Raw genomic sequence first — 22500 nt, forward strand, 5'->3', positions numbered from 1 at the left:
TTTGAATCCTTTGTACTACAGTATGTCTGATTATTTGGGTGTTGGTGTGTTGTGTTTTAGGTTGTCTCATTGTTTGATGAGGTGTGTGAATTCTGACGTATATTTGGGGTTGTATTTTTTGATATTGTCCTTTAGAATGTATTTGGTAGCTGTGGTTGTGATAACCATATTGAAGTGTTTGATGTGGATGTCAATATTGGTGATGTTGTTATTGTTGAGTTGTTGGAATTATTGGTCAGTGTCATGCATAAAGTTATCCAACATTGCTTTTTTGTAATTGGTGAATATTTTGTTTATCTTTACATTGAGGTCTATAGGTGTATACATGGTAATGATGACAGGTAGGTGTTCTGAAGGGAGTTGCTGCACTGTTCTCCAAGTGGTTGTTGTGCAAATGTTATGTCTGGTGATCAGTTATTGTAACGAGGTGTGTGTGTGTGTGTGTGTGTGTGTGTTGTGTGTTGTGTGTGTGTGTGTGTGTGTGTGTGTGTGTGTGTGTGTGTGTGTGTGTGTGTGTGTGTGTGTGTGTGTGTGTGTGTGTGTGTGTGTGTGTGTGTGTGTGTGTGTGTCGGTCTGGATCATTCAATATAAACAGCGAATTTAGTTGTGTGGCAATGGTCTGCACATGATGTGTGTACACCCATGGCATCTGATCTCAGAACTGTTGTCGGCTGTGAGCCTTGTTCTGGTTGCTTGGGTGGGAGACTTCCAGTGACCGTGATGCATATGCCTGATAGCTCACAGAGATGGGGTGTTTGCACTGGCACCAGTGTCCATCTTCATCTTGAGGTGTTTCTTTCCTTGGATGTCAGGATAGATGACATCGAGTGTGGTGAACACTTCGCCGCTTTTGGATGTCTGTATCGGGGCCATGCACAGATCGGAGATAATGATGGAATTGAACGAGCCTGCCTGTGTTTGTACATCATTGTATTCTTTTGTTGGGTATTCCCGTTGCATTTTCATCATTGATCTCTCCGATTCTCTGAAAAATCCTCTTTACCTCTTTGCTGATGACTCCACCCTCTGCCGTACCACCTGCCATCCCTCAGATTCACAAGCAGGAGCTTTTTTACTCTCTGCAGATCTGGATAAAATCACAAGCTGGTCCAACACTTGGAACATGTCTTTCAATCCTGACAAATCTCACACTCTCACTATGTCTCTCCGAAAGGACTGTCTGGAAAACCCCCCCACCCCCCTCCAATCTACTATCTCAACAATCCTCTTGAAGAAGTCCTTTCATTCAAGCTTCTGGATCTCACCATCTGACATGATCTTTCCTGTGAAAGCCACATTTCCAAACTTGCCTCCAAAGCCAGTCGCCAACTGGGAATCCTCCGTCATGTAAAGTCCTTCCTCGGCCCACCTGAGCTCCTGACCACATACAAAGCTTTCGTCCACAGCCTGATGGAGTACTGCTCTCCCCTCCGGGCTGATGCTCCTGCCTCTCACCATTCTCGGCTTCACGCCATGGAAACCAAGGCATTTCGGATCATTGATATCTCCTGCAATGAGGCTGAGTCTTTGGGCCTTTCACTCTCTCTCCCCGCAGGCAGGTCGGTGGTCTTTTTGTCTTCTACTGTCTCCTCCTCAGTCTCGCCCCCCCCCATATTTCCGCAAAGCGCTCAAGGTCCGCCAACAACCCCCTTCTGGTAAAACTACCAAAATTACGAATTACTGCTCACCTTCACTCTTTCATTCCTCTTTTTTTCGTGCCTTTGGAATAAACTCCCTCACTCTCTTCAATCTCATTCTTCCCTCCAGGTCTTCAAAACAGCTGCTCACAACCACCTCTTATTTTCCCCCATCCAAAAGCACGATCTTTTCTACCCCCATTATTCCACCCCAAATCCACCTCCTTCAAATTCCCTGCTTTCCTTCCTGGAAGTCCCTGTAATGTCCATCTTGTATACCCCGTGTTCTCCGCCCCATCCCTCTCCCTTCCACAGATTTCCTAATGTCCCTGTTCCCCACTCTCTTGTCTCCTGCCCTGCTTGTTGTTCATTGTGTGTTCGCTCTCATACGAGCCTCGACAATGTATACAAAAAAATTTAAAAAAATCCTTTCTTGTGATGTCCACGTGCCACGGAGTTTCACAGCTCATTGATGTGTCACACATTCTTCTGTGCAGTTTCACTTTGCCACGAGACGAGTCGTGCCGCCATTTAGGCGAGTTGCTTCTGCGTTGTTTACACATTGATTTCCAGCGATATTTTGCCCATTGACCCACATGCTTTGCATGTTTCATTGTAAGTGGGGCACCCGTGCTGCTGGTGCAAAGCCCACAGTAGGTTCATGCTTTGCGGGTTTTCTGCATGGTATCCACTGTAGCGCTGGTGTCTGTGAGGGTCTGTAGGCGTTCTTACCGGTGGCCACTGCCTCGTGTTTGCGGCTCTCGACGAGTAACTCATCAATCGTGAAACCTGTCGGTTTGTCGAGCAGATCTTTTTGAAACTAATCAAACTGAGTGGAGAGAACGACCAGATCGAGTGCACGTTCGTTTAGTTCAGCGAGTGGAAAGCCGCAGTGTTTTGCTTTATCCCAACATCTCGTGACAAACTCGTCCAATGCTTCGTTATGCTTTTGCCCGCATTGCATTATCTCTAACCTATGGATGTGAAAATTAACCTTTGTGTGAACTTGGTTTTCAAATAACAACCATCATTTGTTAGGATCATTTTGGTCGTCCTCCGATTGGCCCGACTCGGTTATTCTCCTGAGCCCTTCATTGCCGACAGCTATTGTTATTGTCACCGCTCTTTTCCTCTGGTCAGTTACTTAATTATCTACCAGACATAGAGACATTCACTGTTTATAAAGCTTAAAGCAAAGAAAGCGTATGGAATAGAGAGCAACATGTTGGTGGTGCTCACATCCCCTATATCAGTATGCAAACAAATATAGGATCATGACTATTTTCACAAACCCCTTACGGCGATCGTGAAATTTATGTTTTATCAACGAAAATCACAGTCGAAGTTCACACTCGTCGATGGCCTGTTAGAGGCCTGTGGTACTTGCGATGTGGTTCTCTGACAGCAATGTTGGCTGAACTGGACCAATAGTCTGGTTCACTTTGTTAATAAAAACACTTTCGTTCAAATATTATGGACATTAGCAAACCAGTACATTTTTGAGAAGATTATGGCATCAGAAATATGAAAATCGATGCTTACATTTGCTCAGATGCCTGCATTGCCGCCATTTTGGGTTTTCAAAATGGCCGCCATAAAATAATAATTTCCGAATATCTCAGCTTGTAATTGACATGGAAACCTCATTCTCAATACTAATCCTACGTTTTCAAGCCCAAGGAATCCAAAGTTTACGTCAAATTAGTGATTATGAACACCAAGAACCAAGAAAAGAAGAAGTTTGTGAAATTATGTTTGAGTTTTCATGAAAAAATGGACACAAATTGTTGGTGGTGACAACAGCATACGTACATACGTATTTCCTATCTCAGTTTGACACATCATCGTCACTCTCAGCGATGATGTTCTCAGTGTCATATTCAACATTGCAGTCTGCATCGTTTTCGCATTTTGTGCCGCACGAGCATAGTTCTGTGCATGGCAAGTTATTCCTTCTACATGGACATCTCTGTGTAGAACAGTTGGTTGTGCAGTGGTAGCTGACCAACTCGATGATGGCTTGTGGGACAGGAGGAACCTTTGTGGTGACTGGCAGTATTTGGCCACTTTTGTCTTGATAGTAACCAAGTTTCAGGCGGTCAAAAGGCTGTTGCTGCATCACATTGGCTTGGCACCATACTCGGCTTTGTAACCGCACATGTTTGATGTGTTCCTCAAGTGCATTAGTGCCGGAGGTAGGTTGTTGTTTTCAGCTTGGTGTTTGCAAAACAGACACCATCTTATATCAGGGATACTTGCAATGTGAATACCCTTGGGACAGTAGGTTGAGCACACAAATTTGGCCAACACGTCTTTCACCTCCTATGTTAGGTCACCTTCCTCCGGTAGTTTCATCAGTGCTCTGACTAAGTGCATTTCAGCTTTCATATACTGCTGAAACCATTTTGTTTTGCCTATTCTTGAGAATTTTCCAACATTGTCTGCTCCACTGAATGCGTGGAATACAGGTATAGCTTGCGTCTTTTCTTTGCTCAAAGCTCTCCAGATTGGCTCTATTTCGACTGTACCTGATACCATTAAAATATGTCTTTTCGTGAATATTTTTTGAGTTTGAAACACATCACCATCGCTGAGAGTGATGGTGATGATGTGTCAAACTGTCAAAATTATTTTATGAATATTACTGGTTGAATATATATATATATATATATATATATATATATATATATATATATATATATATATATATATATATATCTATATATATCTATAGTAATATTCATAAATAATTTGCCTCACGAAAATAATTAATTCATTATTATTATATCAAATGCATTGCAATAGGAACTTGTTTGCATGAAAATCAACCAAACTTAAATGAAAGGTGAACACCATCCGAGTCACCCAAGCATCAACAAACGCCGCCGGTGCAAGTATCCCACCGCCTCATCGACGTGTGAAAGCAGTTCCTTGGTATCACTGCAAAAGTTTGTGATTTAATTTCTTGTCACGTCTACAAAACTCCTGGAACCGTACTCCACTTAACAATTTTCTGACATCACTCAACTCATGTCCTAATGCGATCTCCAAGGAGGAGGAATTATGCTTCATAATAGGTGATTTTAATGTGGATTTACTCATTTGTTTTGATCAGCTCATGGACATCTTTGTTAACTCTTTCTTTGCTTATAGTTACCATCCTCTAATAGACGAACTGACTCGCATCACCCCACATACCGCCACACTCATTGAGAATATATTTACCAATAATGATGAAAATATTTCTGCCGGCATAACGTACGTCAACATTACTGTCCATCTACTTATTTTTCAGATCACTCCATATTTTTTCCATGAACCAATCCAAAGACAAAAAGCAATTGCATCATCAGAGAAATCTCAACAGTAAAACAGTAAAACACTCAATTCTTCTATTTCAGAAAATAAATCCTCTGATTCAAGTGAGATTTAACAAACTGAATCAGCTGACTGCTTATAAAGTCTTTTTCTCTATTTTTAAAAGAATCTACAATTTTCATTTCTCACTTATCGTTAAAACACTTACCAAACCCAAAATAAATCAACCTTGGATAATGGATATCAAAATCAATAATAAATAAGTGCAATTATAAAAACAGGTTGTATAAACGTTTTCTGTATAACCCAACATTATCAAATACGTAAATACAAGGATCTTAATAATCGGCTCACTGCAATTATCCATTCTTCAAAGAAAAACTATGATGCCAAAAAGTTTCATGCTAATGAAACTACAATTATATTAACAAGGAGCTGACACTCCAGGTCCCCAGCCTTTTGGGTGGTATGAGGAACACATCTGTGTAATATGAAAGATAAATCTTGAGCAGTTTTTGAAATATCCCGCACACAAACCAAGTTACTGAGATTATTGCGAATGCAACAAAATTCAGCCAATCACAGCCGTGATCGAATCAGGTTGGGAAAATGTCATGAGGAATAGATATATCTGCAATATGAAAGCTAAATGTTCAATGGTTTTTGAAATGTCATGTACACAAAAGTCCATGGACAGGTGATGGGTCGGTCGGTCGGTTGGAGTTAATTTTAATGCTCCCCATCTCCGACCTTGTCAGAGGTGCGGGGGACAAAATACATGGTGTGAAATCAATGTTATCTTTGGTAAGACAAGAATGATTGTCCTGGTGGATTTCTGGATGGAGAGCGGGTGATTTTGGATTCTATAGAGTGTATATACTTTTGAAATTTGTCACCGATTTCATCTCGTAGAAGCCGAGAAACGAATTTTCAGTCCCTGTGTTAAAATTGCATACAGAAAAAACTGTTCCATATAAAGGGAGGGGAGCTTTGTGCTTCCCTTGATATCTGAGTCTTTAAATTCATATTTTTCTCTACCCTCCCCCCTCCAGCAGAATTAATATAATCTCTGAGCTAAGTCTTGTGTTTTCTATTTACGGCAGAGTACAGTCCGAGTACGTAATATTTTTTACCATCACCCACCTCGCCATCTTGTAATTGATTTCAAAGGTAAAAGTCGTGTGTTTCTGTTGAATTTACACTGTATTTATTGTATTTACATATTTATGTCAATGTTAACATGCTTCACATGTATTTACATGTTAATTTCAACAGTAATGTGTTTATTTATGGCGACCGTCAGTCTTCCTCGATATCTTCTTGAAGTCGAGGAACTGAACCCCTACTTTCCCATTGGTCCTTGGTTTCCACGATCGCGGTTTCAACGATGAGGTGTGGGTGATAGGCATCCAGATTCAGTGAACCAACAAAACCTGTCAAAGGGCGGAGGAGCTCCTTGTGAGCCAACGGCCATCCATATCGAGTGCCCAATTGTGTCTGCGGATGTCCTCCTGCAGTTGGGTAACTTTTTTATTAGGAGGTTGGTGGCAGGATTTGCACTCCGGCCACCGTAAAACCCTTCATTCCGCAAAACACAAAAACGCAAAAAAATCTGAAAACCCACTCCGTGGGAGTACCTCCTGCGCAGCTTCCCTTCACAGGGTAGCTCACCGGATGACGGGATTGGGGCAAAGCCTTCGGGACCCCCAATCTTTGATGATAGGAGGGAAACCACGTGGTAACATCCCTGGGTCAGATTGCGGGAGAGTGCGTCCGCAGACTAGACTGCAGACCGCAGACCAGAGAGTGTGTCCGTCCATGTCTGAATCGATCTGATGTCTGAAGTCCACTCTGGTACTGAGAGTGCTGTGAAGTGTGGTGGTACCATCTCTGACTTATTTCCAGTTGTTACTGGAGTTCGTCAGGGATGTGTACTTGCCCTTTTCAGCACTTGTATGGACTGGATTTTAGGGAGGATGTCGGAGAGATCAAGTTGTGGTGCATCGTTTGGCAATGTCAAGATCTCGGACCTTGATTTTGCAGATGATGCAGTCATCTTTGCGGAGACTTTAGACATCCTCTTGGGGGCCCTCGAGGTGCTGAATGAGGAGTCGGAGCCGTTGGGATTACGGGTTTCTTGGGTCAAAACGAAGATCCAGGCTTTCGGTGACATCTTGGATGCTGCTGTCCTGTCTGTGTCTGTTTGTGGCGAGGATGTTGAGGGATACACTTTCCTTGGCAGTGACATTCATGTCTCTGCTGGCTGCGAGTTAGAGGTCAATAGACGTCTGGGTCGGGCCTGGGGAGTCATGGATTCACTGGATCATGGGGTGTGGCGCTGCCGGTACCTGTGCGGGAGGACGAAAGTCCGAGTCTTCAGGTCCTTGGTACTTCCAGTCTTGCTCTATGGGTGCGAGACTTGGACTCTGACCAAGGATCTGAGACAGAGACTTAATTCCTTTGGTACCAGGTCTCTTCGGAGAATCCTTGTCTATCGCTGGTCGGATTTTGTGTCCAACGAGCGGTTGCTGAGAGAGACTCGGATGAGATTTGTCACCTGCGTAGTCCGTGAGCGTCAGTTGCGGCTGTATGGACATGTGGCTCGTTTTCCTGACGCTGATCCTGCTCACCAGATTCTCTCAGCGAGGGAGTCTCATGAGTGGAGGAGGCCAGTGGGCCGACCACGTGCCTCATGGTTGCAGCAGGTTGACCATCATCTCAAGGAGATGGGGATGGGCCTGGCATCTGCCTGGGGGATGGCCAGACGGAGGCCCCTGGAGTACCGGCGGAAAGTGGACGCAGCGACGCGCTGTTCTGGCACATGCTCCCATACCTGACCTGACCTGAATAAGATATAAGGTTCACTTGAGTGACCCAGCAGTATTGGCGGCGGAGGTTTTGCACTCTCCCGAGTGCTCCCCCTCTCGTTTCAACCGTAATGTGTTTATTTATGGCGACCGTCAGTCTTCCTCGATATCTTCTTGAAGTCGAGGAACTGAACCCCTACTTTCCCATTGGTCCTTTGTTTCCACGATCGCGGTTTCAACTATTGCGGAATTTTCCAGGAACCTAACCCCCGTGATATCGGAGGGTTTCCTGTTTCAGAGTTATAACTGGCATGAGAAGCGAGCCAGGAAGCTGCCTTTTTCTCTCAGGATTAGCGATATAACGAGCACAAGAGGCGATGTTATTTCTTCTTCGTTTGAAGATAATTATGTTTATCCTGGGCCCTTGTCTTTCATAAATTACAGATTTTGTTTTACCTTGCAATCCACCTTGCCTTGCAATCCTGGACTTCTCCAAATTCTGGACAATCCAATCCTGGTGTGTATCACAAAAAATCTGCAAAAACTGATCCCCTTAACTCTCGACCGATTCGGTTACCTCTGATTATCAGCAAGGTCATGGAATCCATCATCACATTTGATATGAAATCATTCCTTTTCTCCAATGGCTTCATCTCAGATCACCAATTCGGTTTTAGACCCGGTCACTCCACCTTGGACATGCCACTCATACTCTCCCAACAATGTATGGAGGCTCTCAACGTCAGACATGAGATCAAGGACGACTATCTGGACATATCACGAGTTTTGGATACAGTCTGGCGTCCTGCTTTGCTGTCCATCCTGTCTGCATATGGCATCCAAGGGCAACTCCACTCTTGGCTATGTGACTTCCTCTACTCTCCTCACCAACGTGTGGCTCTCAATGGAATCCTTTCATCTCCCCTCCCTGTTAATTCTGTATCCCCAAGGCAGTGTTCTGGGTCCAGTCCTATTCATGATCTTCATCAATGATCTTTCTGACTCAGAAAAATCCCCTTTATCTATTTTCTGATGACTCCACCCTCTGCTGTGACATCCCTAATCCTTCAGACAGGCAGGCTGCAGCCTCTTCCCTTTCTTAAGATCTTGACAAAATCACAAGCAGGTCAAACACTTGGAATATGTCTTTCAATCCTGACAAATGTCTCATCTCTCTCACATTCTCTTACCTCACATTCTCTCACCTCATTCTCTCTCTCTCTCTCTCTCTCTCTCTCTCTCTCTCTCTCTCTCTCTCTCTCTCTCTCTCTCTCTCTGGCAAACCCTCCCATGTACTTTCTTAACAATCCTCTTGAAGTTCAGTCACTCAAACTCCTGGGTCTCACCATCAGTCACGATCTCTCTTGGGCAAGCCACATTTCAAAGATGGCCTCCAAAGCCAGTCACCGACTGGGCATCCTCCATCGTATAAAGTCTTTCCTTGGCGAACCTGAACTCTGAAAACAACTACAATACCTCCATCCGCAGCTTGAGTTTGGCTCTCCCCTCCGGGCTGACGTCCCTGCCTCAAACCTAGCTCACTTTACTGCAGTGGAAACCAAGGCCTTCAAGAATATTTGAATCTCCCATGATGAATCCGAGTTTATGGGCCTATCACTTTCCCATTGCAGACAGGTCGGTGGTCTCCCCATCTTCTACCTCCTTTCTGGTCTTGCACCTTCTGCTCTTTCCATGCATCGTCTCTTCCCCTACAGGTTTTTGTGGGGCACGCACGACCCACCATCAACCAACTTTTGGTGAAACTCCCAAAATCTGGAATCACTGCTCATCTCCACTCATTTGCTCTGCTCACCTCCTCTCCCCCTCCCCCGCCCCCATATGTGGAACGAACTTCCACATTCTCTTCAATCTTCTTCTTTCTTCCAGGCCTTCAAAACAGCTGTTCACCACCATCTCAGATCATTCCCTATCCAAAACCATGATCTTTTGTACCCCCGTCAATACCACTCCCAAGCCCATATCCTGACAAGTTTCCAGCTTTTCCTTCCTGAGAGTTTGCTTCTTGTGTCCTCCACTACCCCTCATTCCTTCCACCCAAAATATTTGTCCAAGTCTCCCTCTATTTTGTCCTTCAACTCTGCTGTTCGTGTTTTCCCCCTTTCTCTGCTGTTCCTTTTGTTCTGTTGCATCCTGATCCATTCAGTTTTCTCGCTCTTCCACCAGCCTTGACTCGATACCAAAAAAATGGAAAAAAAAAATCCATGTGGCCTTGCAATCCATGGCAGGGATTTCCTGGCAGAGACTTTACGGCACGGACTTTCATTGTGGGACAGATTATTCTGGCAGAGTTTCTCAGTGTTCGCGTGCGTAAATGGCGTTCAACGGCTTGTGGTGTATTGTGATTGAATATTTTTTTGTTTCATCAATTTTTTATTTTTATGGTACGAGTGCGATACCGCAGAGGCAATGTCACTTTCCCCCCATTAAAATCATTGTAATCGCTTTAGCCATTGTTGTGCTCGGCTGCCCGAGGAAAGAAAGAAGAAGTACAATTCAGTGGTTTCGCGATCCCCGATTTGATCCTCGAGCGATGCATTCTGGTGTCTATCAGTCTTGTTCGTTCTGAAAATGCTCGAGAATAAAAGGTTTTAATAAAAAAGGCTTATGACGTAATTCTATAATATCTTTTCAGCATATCATTCTGTACTCATTTGAAGGGGTGGCCATTTTTTTTTTTTTTTGCACCATCCCTCCCGACGGAATACTGCCATAATCGATGATGTATTTATACAGTTCCTTTTCAAAATTTTCACCTTTTGTTGCCTCATAGCCTGGAATCAAATTGCATTAAATCAAACTTTTCCACCTTTATTTACACGTCGTAACCCACAACTTCCAATTGGAGAAAACAAATTCTACAAATTTCAGATAAATAATTAAAAATACAAAACTAGAATATCTTGGTTGGATAAGTGTCCACCCCTCTGAGTTAATACTTGGTGGAAACACCTTTGACAGCAATTACAGCTGAGTCTGTTGGGATAGGTCTCTACCAACTTTGGGCAATATTTGCCCTTTCTTCTGTATAAAACTCTTCACGCTCAGTGATGTCGTGTGGGGAGTGTTGATGGACAGCAATCTTCAAGTCATGCCACAGATTTTCGATTGGATTTAGGTCGGGACTCTGACTGGGCCACTCAAGGACATTTACATTTTTGTGCCTCAGCCACTGCAGTGTAGCTTTGGTTGTGTGTTTCAGGTCGTCGTCATGCTGAAAGGTGAACTTCCGTCCCAATTTCAGCTTTCTTGCAGAGGGCAGCAGGTTTTTCCTCTAGGATTTTTATGTATTTTGCTCCTTCCATTTTCCCTTCTATCCTGACAAGTGGCCCAGTCCTTACTGATGAGAAGCATCCCCATGACATGATGCTGCCACCACCATGCTTCACAGTCGGGATAGTGTTTTTTGAGTGATGTGCTGTGTTGGGTTTACTCCAAACGTAGCATTTTACATTTAGGCCACAAAGTTCCATCTTGATTTCGTCAGACCACAAAACTTTTTGCCACCTGGCTTCAGAATGTCCGGAATGTTTTTTTTTTGCAGACCTCAAACGGGACTCAAGGTGGGCTTTTTTGAGTAATGGCTTCCTTCTTGCCACCCTACCATGCAGGCCAGACTTGTGGAGTGCTTGGGATATTGTTTTCACATGCACACGGTGACCAGTCTTTGCCATAAAGGCGTGTTCTTTCAAAGTTGCCATTGGCCTCTTGGTGTGGACTCTCCGATCAGTCTCCTTCTTGCTTGGTCATCCAGTTTGGAGAGACGGCCTGATCTAGGCAGGGTCTTGGTGGTACCATATGCCTTCCATTTCTTAGTGATTGTCCTGACTCTACTTCAAGGGATATTCAAGGCCTTTTAAATAATTTTATACCCTTCCCCTTATCTGTGCCTTTCCACAACTTTATCCCAGAGTCCTTTTTGAAAGCTCCTTGGTTACTTATGGTTGAGTCTTTGCTGTGAAATGCACTACCCAGCAGAGGAAACCTACAGGAACAGCTGATATTTATTCTGAAATAATCATAATCACTACAATTTAACAAAGGTGGACACCAATTAGCTTGGTGTGTGATTTTGAAGGTGACTGGTTACACCCGAGTTAATTTACAATTGCTGTTATAAGGAGGGTGGAGACTTATCCAACAAAGATAATTATCTAGTTTTGTATTTTTTATGAATTTCTGGAAATTTGTACAATTTGTTTTTCACTTGGAAGTCGTGGGTTACGATGTATAAATAAAGGTGTAAAAAGTCTGATTTAATGCAATTTGATTCCAGGCTATACGGCAACAAAAGGTGAAAAATTTTGAAAGGGGGTGTACACTTTCTGTACGCACTGTATATAATTATAGTTTGTTTGTTTTTTCATGTATCCTGACTACAAATCAACCATATCAGGAAACAATTTGCCAGTGCTAATTCGCATCACAAAAACTACAAAAATAGTGTTAATACTGAATCATGTTTATGAAATGGCAAATAACATTTGGATTGTATATTGTACGTCAGATTTTGAGCCCCAGCCCGAACCCTAACCTTAGTTAATGGTAATTACGTTGCACTTTTATCCTTGTCAATTAAATATAACACGAAGAGCACAAATAACTCTTGTGACGTACTCATTCTTGAAGGAATCCAGTTATATAAAGGTTTGTGATGGGATCTGTACTATCCCATGTCGTGCAGACAAATTAATCAGGATTTGAATTGGACACAAGTATAGACAGCAGTAACCTTTGATTACATGCAGTATTTTCTATTCCTCGAACAACAACTAAAATGAACACGCATGCAAACTCAAATTTCACCCTTTTCTATATCTCTTCTCCGAAACAGTACCACCTCCCTTCCTCGAGAGCGGATGCTTGCCTTGGGTAGCTTTGATAACGACTGCTGCCTTGTACGGTGAAACTGGTCAGTAATTTATGTGTTTACTCCTTCTGTAGCTTGCCATGACACACTTAGCGTTTGTGTCCTTGGGCTGGAGTACTTCAGCAAGATGTCGGCATTTTTAACCCTCATGGATGCTTGGCTCTTTGGCTTTCTCCTGATTCTTAGTGTGTCTAAATAAGCTTGCTGTATCAGCCAGGTAGGAAAATCAATTTGATGTTTTGAACATACTTTCTTATGCTTGGTGCCCAGTTGATATATATATTTTTAGGTTTAATGTTTTTTTTTTTTTGGAGAATAGCTTTTATTTTGTGCCATTTTTGTCCTGTATTTTGGTTGTTACGTTTGGGGAATGTAAGTGATGCCACAGTGCTTAATAGTTCTTGGACGTGGCCATAAATACTCAAAGTAAAACAATATTCCTGCTGCAGGTCAAATGCTATCGACCTCAACTAAATGTTAGACTTGAGGGTGATAAAGGTTTTATTGGGAGTGTCAGTTCATTCTATTTGTGGTTTTAATATTTTTTTTAATGTACTTTATCACTTTCGGTATTGATTAATTATAAAAGTATTGATGCCTGAGATCACAATTGTAATATCTCTACCGGAGATTACATCTGGATGTGATAGGCAAGTGATGAGGACACTGTTATGACCCACTAGCAATATCAGGTTCAAATCCAGTTCCATCCATCCGTTCAGACCATACTCTGGACAGAGCATCGGTGCCGCCATGCAGAGCCAACCCTAACAGCTCGGCTCGTCAAGTGGTGTGTTCTATTTTCTTTGAGTAAGGAAGGTGGTGAGAATGTGCTTGGGAAGTGAGTTAATCTCGAGTGAGTCAATAAGGGAACAATGACAACAGAGGAAGATTATAAACATCATGATAAATATTTGATGTGGGCAATATCTGTGATAGTGGTGACAGAGGGTCATCTTTGCTGTTGGAAATGTATAGAAATGGCATCTCAGGATTGTAATCAATTGGTTGAAGGAAGGGATAACTATACCTTGTAGGATGTCACAGAGTGAAAAATTTGGAGATCAAAGTCTGTTATATCTGCAGAGGAGATTGGCAGTGGTGGTGAGGGTGCAGCGAGTGCAGGCAGGGGTATGGCAGGAGCGAGCACAGGCAGGGTTGAGGATGGTGTGGGTTGAGGTATGAATGAGGCAAGGGAGATGGGTTTTCTTAGCGATTAAACTTTTAAATATGTAGCGTTCATTCCGCAGGAAGGATTGTGGACCTACAGTTGTCGTGCTTTGAAGGACTGGGAGTAATATAAACTGAAGGAAGGCATGAAGATGTTGGGTCTGAAACATATAGGAAGAAACAAGCGAGAAGCTTGTGGGAAAATACCACAATAGAAAAAAAAAACAGAAAAAAGAGGAAGCCTTTCATTCTTGCGCTGGTTTGAAGAGCTCCAAAAAAAAAAAAATCTTATTTCTAACCAGAAAAGATATCGCAGCACATCCTCGGTTCATATTCGTACATTTTACACAATTAAAGTACCGATCCTCAGTTCAACTTGGTACCTTGGTTCATTTCACACAGTTAAAGTACCGATCCTTGGTACAAATGGGTACCTTTAGTCTGTGGGCCAGACCAGATGTCGGTACCACCTGAGGGGGTAAAACCTCATTGGTGCCAAATGATTTGTACCACCCCAATGAGCAAGAAAATATGTGATATAAACCTTTTGTTACGAGCAGCTTTATCCTTTTTCCAGAACATTACCTATTTTGTGCATTAAACGCCATAACATGACAACTCACGATGACAGAGTTAGTTACGGTATGGTCTTTCAAACGGAAGAAAATACTTTCAAATAAATGTAGCATGTCACGGAATATTTTTTAATGAAATTAGGCACTATATATATATATATATATATATAAATAAATAAATTTAGGTTAGGAGTTGAATTATTTTTCACATTTTAGTGTTTTATTTAACTGCCAGACAAAAGAGAAACTTCCTCTCTATCCTGACAACTCGTCAATAACTTCACTTGCCAAGGTCCACCAGACCCTGAAAGCGGAGCTGCAGACCCTGAAATGTCTCACTGCCGAAGACGTTATAGCAAAGGCAGCCGTTAGAAAGCAAGATTTCCCCCAGGCCTGGCCATCACTGGTCGTGGAAACAGAGGAGAGTGGACCCATCATCCTATAGTCTGTCGCCCTCTTTCTACGATATTTACAGACACGTACCAAGGACAACGGCCATGCATCCCAAAGAGTCCAACGGCTTGTAAGCTCATTTGGTCACGACCTGATATATGCTATCACGCATGGCAAGACGAAGCCACCCAAACACATCATTCTGCCATTTGCAGTTGAATCTCTGATTGGGAATGTAGGGCTCATACAGACCCTCAACCAATTTGGTCACAGTGTATCTCATTCCCACAATCCTACTCCAAGATGGAAGAGATTGACACATCCCTGTGCCTCAAGAAGCTCTCATTGTTAAAATTTGATGTTGCCCTTTCAGCAAACACCCATCCTGGAGTTTTCACTACCCTCGCCTGGGACAACATTGACTGACTTGAGGAGACGAGCAATGGTGAGGGGACATCCCACTGAGTCAACAGAATTGCGATCCAAGCCAAGGCAGTTGATGTGCAACCAGCTAAAAACCTTACCTCCTGTTGAAAAGGCAAAGAAGAGAAGCATCAGTACGCCACCAGCGATGCTGCCCACATACAATAATGGGCAAAGAGAGGGGATGCCACAAAATGAGGGTGTAGATGTTGACTCTGCCATTGTCCTGCCTGCGAGATGGAAGAACCTCATCGGGGTTATGACCCGCGTATCAGAGGAAGAAGACCAATCAATCAGAAGCTGCCTCGCTTCAATATCCTGACTTGAGGTGACATCACAGTCCTTCAGGCCAACATTGGCTATCATCACACCATCAATCTGGTGCGGTGATAGCTTGGGCTCAAGCCACCATTTCGGTGGAGAATGTGAGGTGGCGGGTGTGAGGGAGTACCAGCACACCACATCGCCAGCTCAGACGTTCCACCAAGCGACAGTAGCGCTTGCCTCAACGATTTGCTTCATACACATCGTTACAAGTAAATAGTGACTGAGGTTTTTTTTATCACAATGTCACAAAATTTCCCGGAATTACTCGGACAAAGGTCATTATAATTAATTATTAATGACATGGCTTTTCTGTTGTCCCTGATCGAGTTTTTAAAGAGAAAATAGAGGTCGTCACAAACAGGCGGCTGCCCCTCTCACTCCCATTAATAAGAAAAAATAACCCACGCGTTACAAGCATAAACATGTTCACTGCCCAAGTCCATATATAATACATTGATTGTGGTCATATAGCTCGGATAGATTCCAATTGCACTTCTTGGATTGCCATACGTCTGGCTTTCCCCAGACATGTCCTCGTTTAGGTCCTTGGACGTCCTCCTGGCCGGGTTTTAAAAAAATATCTCAATGTCCGAGATTTTGCCTTTCTTTTTTTGCTTTTCTGTTTTCAAGGGATGAAATTTTTTTGGGGATACGATGTTGAGGCTCGTATGAGAGCGAACACACAGAACGTACAACAAGGGGAGCAGAGGACAAGAGGGGTGGGAGAGGGATGGGGTGGGGTACATGGGGTAAACAAGATGGACACCACAGGGACTTTCAGGACGGAAAACGGGGAAATTGAAGGAAGTGGGTTTGGGGTGGATTAACGGGGGTAGAAAAGATCATGGTTTTTGGATGGGGGAAGATAAGAGGTAGTGGTGCACAGATGTTTTGAAGACCTGGAGGGAAGAGTGTGATTGAAAAGAGTCTGGGAGTTTGTTCCAAAGGTGGGGAAAAGGAGGAATGAAAGATTGAAGGTGAGCAGTAATTCTTGATTTTGGTAGTTTTACCAGAAGGGAGTTACTGGTGGACGTTGAGCTTCCTGTGGAGATTGGGGGGATGGGGGGGGGACGACAGATTGCAGACAGAGCAGAGAAGGGAATATAATTCATCACTGAAGCAATAGATGTTAAGCTGTCTTTTGAACAATGGTGTAGGCAAGAACGTTTTGTGCTCAGGAAAAATTTGTCCCAACCCCCAGGTGTACATGAGGCTGTGACTTCCTCTCCACTCCCGCCTCTTGCTCATCTGTGTGTTGTACCGTCCTTACAATGACGACTCCAACTACCTCTCTCTCTCTCTCTGACAACATGGACAAACTTTTAACCACTCATCCCAAATCTCTCTTCCCTCAGAGGAGGCAATTTGAATTGTCATGATGCAACTTCGCTGGGTGTTGGTACCTTTCTCATCAGTCATGTCACTTCAGCAAAGGACTTCTGTGACTAAATCTGTGAACTTTCCAACCAGGATTTCTCCCAATGGCAAACCCATCTTTCCTTCAAATCATATCTTGGTTCACCAATTGGTTCATCTTCCTCCGCTCCATTTAGTTCATCTGATCATGTGCTTGTGAAAGTCAACCCTGGCTATTCTCAGAGAGCTGCCTCAATGCCGGCGAGTCTGGTATTTCACTCGAGCAGATTGGCAGGGACCGCAAGCAGCCATCTCTCTTCAGGGCTGGTCTCTCATATCTACTGCCCCTGATATTAACTCAGCCTGGGAATTCTTCCATAAAATCCTGCTCTCTCTTATGCACAGATTCATCCCATCTCATCATTAATTATCCTCCCCTTCTTCCCACCCATCGTACACTGAATCCTGTGGTGAGGCAGTTTCTCTGAAACAACTTGCCGTCTCTTCCTGGAAGGCAAATCCGACCGAAGGCAATTTCAGATCATTCCAAAAAGTCCGCAACAAGTATGTGTCTACTCTCAGGAGAGCCAGAAAACAACATCTGTCCAACCTCAAGATTGAACTTTCAAACTTGTTTCCCTCCTCTAAAACCTGGTGGTGCCTTGTTAAGAGTATGCTTCCCTTCCATCCCTTCCCTTACTGAAAATAGCACCACAACTGACTTTGCTCTTGAGAAGGTTGAATGCCTCAATTCTGTGTTTGCTTCCAAATCATGTCCCCAATCCCTCACTCAGTATCCATCCTTTCCTGTCGTACCCACATGCTCCTGGCTCTGCATCTTTTGAAACTGAGAAGGTAGAAAAGGTTCTTTCAACCCTCGACTGACTCCGCTGCTGTTTCGGACGACATTAGCTCACATATCCTACAAACCTGCTTTGCTGCTCTTGCACATCCTCTCTCTGCCCTTTTTGCATCATTTGTGCGAGGCTATCTTCCATCTGCTTGGAAATCCGCCATCATCACTGCACTATGTTAAAAAAAAGGACAGAAACCCCCTCAACTACAGACCGAACAGCTCACTCCAATCAGCAAGGTCATGGAATCCATCATTGCAGTTGATATGAAATTAGTTCCTCTTCTCTAACAATCTAATCTCCGATCTCCAATTTGGTTTCAGATCACATCACTCCACCTTGGACATGTTACTTCTACTCTCCCAACAATGAATGGAGGCCTTCAATGTCAGATATGACATCAGAGCCGTCTCTCTAAATATATCTCGTGCTTTTGATACAATCTGGCATTCCGCCTCAGTCTCCAAACTGTCTGCCTTTGGCATCCAAGGCAGACTCCACAAATGACTTGCTAACTTCCTCCATTTTCGTAGCCAACATGTGGCTCTCAACAGAATCCTTTCATCTCCTCTCCCTGTTAAGGCTGGAGTGTCCCAAGGCAGAGTTCTGAGCCCAGTCCTTTTCTTGATCTTCATCAATGATTTCTTTCACTCTCTGGAAAATCCTCTTTATGTATTTGCTGATGACTCCACCTTCTGCCGTGACATTCCTCATCCTTCAGAAAGTCAGGCAGCAGCTTCTTCCCTCTCTTCAGATCTTGAAAACAAAACCCCCAAAAAAATCACAAGCTGGTCAAACACTTGGAATATGTCTTTCAATTCTGACAAATCTCACTCTCTCGCTATCTCTTTTTCCGAAGGGACCATGTGTGAAAGCCCCCATCTACTTTCTTAACAATCATCTTGAGGAAGTTCAGCCATGATCTTATTGGGCAAACCACGTTTCAAAATCGGCTTCCACAGCCACCCGCTGACTGGGCATCCTCCGTCATACAAAGTCCTTCCTTGGCACACCTGAACTCCTCTCCACCCACAAGGTCTTCATCCGCAGCTTGATGGAGTACAGCTGTCCCCTCTGGGCTGGCTGGCTCCCCTGCCTCAGATCTTGCTCAGCTTGACGCCGTGGAAACCAAGGTCTTCATGATGATTGGAATCTCACACACTGAAGCCGAGTCGATGGGTCTATCACGTCACCATCGCAGACAGGTCAGTGGTCTCTGTTTTGTGCGGCCTCCTTTCTCATCTTGCGCCCTCTGCTCTTTCCTTGCATTGTCTCCCCCTCCCCCAGATTTCTGCAGGGCTTATACAGTTCACCATCGACCACCTTCTGGTGAAACAACATAAATCCAGGGTCACTGCTCACCTCCACTCATTTGTTCCTCTTTCTTCCCACCTGTGGCATCAACTTCCACATGCTCTTCAATCTCATTCTTCCTCCGCGTCTTCAAGGCATCTGTTCACCACCATCTCAGATCGTCCCCAATCCTAAACCATATTTTCTACCCTTGTTAAACCCACCCAAATCCCTCCTCATTCAAATTTTCCAGTTTTCCTCCTAGAAGTTTCCTTCTGTATTCATTTTGTCCACCCCATGCATGCGTGTTTTGCGACCTGTTTTTGTCTTGCGTCGTGATCCATTCCCTGTGCTTGCTCTCCCACGAGCCTCGACTATGCATACAAAATGAAACAAAAAACAGTGGGAATAATTTTGTGGGCAAAAGGTGTTTTCAGAATGATGGCCAGAGGGGAAACAAAATGCAAAATAATTAAATGAAAGATATCTTTTTATGTAACATGCAAGGCTGTAGGCCCCAGGCCCACTTTTTGTTGCATTGTTTGGAGGGACTGTACACAGTAGTGTGGCGGGCTTGGGATCCAAGGGTCCTGAGTTCAAATCCCGCTTGGCCGTTGTATTAACACCGGGTGGGGTTGACTCTGCCTGTCATCCTTCCGAGGATGACATTTTAGTGTCATCTGGTAGTGTCATTTTAGTGTCAAGCTGGTACTCAAGAATGAGTACCAGCTTGCTGGGATGATTGAACCATTTGAGTATCCTGTGTCGGAGTGGCGACCCGTCCAGGATTGTGCCCAATAGCCGAGGAGATTGCTTAGGCAACACCGACGCTCTGCACAGAGTATGGTCCCAATGGATGGATGGATGGATGGATGGATGGATGGGGAGGGGGGTTGAATGTTTCTTGATGAGGGTGAAATGCCAATATGGAGTGTCATGGGGGGGGGGGTGGGGAGGGTGTCAGACCCACAGTCATGTGATTCCATCTTCATCTTCATGAGTGCAGCCATCTTGGATTTCCATTCACCACAACATGACATGCCAATTGAACTGTTTGCGTGCAGCGGGCCATGATAGTGGCTTCACAGGAACGTGCCGTTTGTCTCAATTGTGGACCAACGTCACTGTTCATCATTCTGTATTGTTTATTGTTCCTATTCGGCACCATGTAGGTATGTTCAGTATGTCATTTAATGATTGGTTTGGAATGTATTGCATTCCAGCTTGTTTGTACCATCGATATTTATTGGCCAAAAGGAATTCTCGCTTGTGGAGTATGGTTTTATAAGCATCACAAAAAATGGCGGCACCAACAGAGGGCGTGAGTGATGACGAGAACAGAGACGATTCCACCGATGAAACAGCAAGTGATTCGGAGTTTTCAACAAGCAGTTTGTCCAGTGACACTAAAACATATAAAGCTACCTGTTTTTACCGATCAATTATAAAACTGAGTGGAGTAATGTTGATTTTGTTTTTGAAATATTATAGTTTATGATCTCAGATTTCACCCAAAATCTCGTCTGTGGTGTAAAAGGTGGAGAACTTCTTCACATTACATAACTAGAAGGGCACTCGGTAGAGCGCATACCTCCGCCACGTAATGCCTGATCCGCGAGAACATATCGGGCCCAATACATTTTTGAAATATCATGCTATACAGTACTATATCGTGTTTGGCCCTATCTGTCAACGGTGAAGAATCACTTAAAAAATTAAATAATTATCGTTCCCAGATCCGGATTCGGATCTTCACCAAAATCGAATCAATTATTCCTTGTCACACACCCAACGGGTCCACCAAGTTTTGTCCAAATCCGTTCACAACTTTTTGAGATATCCTGCACACAAACAAACAAATGAAATTGCTCGTTCAGCAAGGAATTGCCGGAATAACTTTGTCATATCTCCATGATCTCGAAAAAACAAAAACCTGGAAATCAATTTGGTTCTTACAAGTCGATAGTGCAACTGTTTAATGAGTTATAGCACTTAGTTTGGTCATGATCAAAACTTGGAAGTCAATGGGACTTGAAATGGCGTTTTTTTTCACAATTTGAAATTTTTGACCCGACCCCCCCCCCCCGACATTCGACCCCCGACCACTAAGAAGGGTGTTGGTGTGACACCCCCATTGAGACATATGCTTGGATGCAGAATTGGAAGATGCACATTTTGGATTTGGTTTGAAGTCGATACGAACATTTTAGTGGACGTTATTGGGAAAATAAGAATTTCGGTTTTTCGGTGACCTTGACCTTTGACCTAGATTCACCAAAAATGACAAGTATCTAAGTTGGACCATGGCTGACGTCTGTACCCAGTTTGGTAATGATCGCTGAAACGGTGTGGCTGCTACAGGGTAAACAAACAAACAAACACACAAACAAACAGACAGACAGACACAGAATGACGCACACAACCAACCAATATAATTGTCGAAATCCGAAGATTCCGGAAATTAACAAACAGACAGAAAGGGTGAAAACATCACCTCCTTCACCTTCGGTGGTGGAGCTAATATGAAACATCTTTCGTTTTATTTCGTTTACCTGAAAAAAAACACCATCTTTTCGTATTGTGTACTCAAAAAATTCAGCACTTAAACAGCTAAAATATAAATAGTTTATTTCAGGTGAGTAATAACTCTTTTATAACGATGTGATTAAACAATGCTTTGATAAACTTCGTACGCAATAAATATAATATGTGGACAAACGATGTAATCCAATATTTATTAATAACGTTTGGTTTTAATGAATTTATAACTTGTAAAGTGAAGTTTATTTGATGTAGGTCAATCAAGGCAGCTTCTCTCCCCTCTCAAGTCAAGGCAATCCTCCAAAATCAATCAAGTCAAGGCAATCCTCCAAAATCAATCAAGTCAAGGCAATCCTCCAAAATCAATCAAGTCAAGGCAATCCTCCAAAATCAATCAAGTCAAGGCAATCCTCCCAAATCAATCAAGTCAAGCCAATCCTCCCAAATCAATCAAGTCAAGGCAATCCTCCAAAATCAATCAAGTCAAGGCAATCCTCCAAAATCAATCAAGTCAAGGCAATCCTCCCAAATCAATCAAGTCAAGCCAATCCTCCCAAATCAATCAAGTCAAGCCAATCCTCCCAAATCAATCAAGTCAAGCCAATCCTCCCAAATCAATCAAGTCAAGGCAATCCTCCCAAATCAATCAAGTCAAGGCAATCCTCCCAAATCAATCAAGTCAAGCCAATCCTCCCAAATCAATCAAGTCAAGCCAATCCTCCCAAATCAATCAAGTCAAGCCAATCCTCCCAAATCAATCAAGTCAAGCCAATCCTCCCAAATCAATCAAGTCAAGGCAATCCTCCCAAATCAATCAAGTCAAGCCAATCCTCCCAAATCGATCAAGTCAAGCCAATCCTCCCAAATCGATCAAGTCAAGCCAATCCTCCCAAAATCGATCAAGTCAAGCCAATCCTC

General features: G+C 43.4%; 1 protein-coding gene and 1 long non-coding RNA gene across 6 annotated transcripts in view; one reads left to right on the forward strand and one right to left on the reverse strand.

Moving 5' to 3' along the window:
- LOC147027207 (uncharacterized) overlaps nt 1-15710 on the reverse strand; it is a 30209-nt gene extending 14499 nt beyond the window's left edge. The window contains exon 1 of the long non-coding RNA XR_015058732.1: nt 15313-15710. This is a non-coding gene — a long non-coding RNA (uncharacterized LOC147027207). The remainder of the gene's footprint in view (nt 1-15312) is intronic.
- LOC147027206 (rho GTPase-activating protein 22-like) overlaps nt 1-22500 on the forward strand; it is a 206896-nt gene that overhangs the window by 96309 nt on the left and 88087 nt on the right. The window contains exon 1 of one of the 5 annotated variants that reach the window (XM_085883425.1): nt 12850-12867. The exons of the other annotated variants lie outside the window; for them this stretch is intronic. The gene's annotated coding sequence lies outside the window, so the exon portion shown is untranslated. Of the gene's footprint in view, nt 1-12849; nt 12868-22500 lie in introns of those variants that run through there. 5 annotated transcript variants of the gene reach the window in all.

This window comes from Eptatretus burgeri, chromosome 5 (genome assembly GCF_056783735.1).
Source record: "Eptatretus burgeri isolate ZD-2024b chromosome 5, Ebu_testis_v1, whole genome shotgun sequence".
Classification (NCBI taxonomy): Eukaryota; Metazoa; Chordata; class Myxini; order Myxiniformes; family Myxinidae; genus Eptatretus; species Eptatretus burgeri.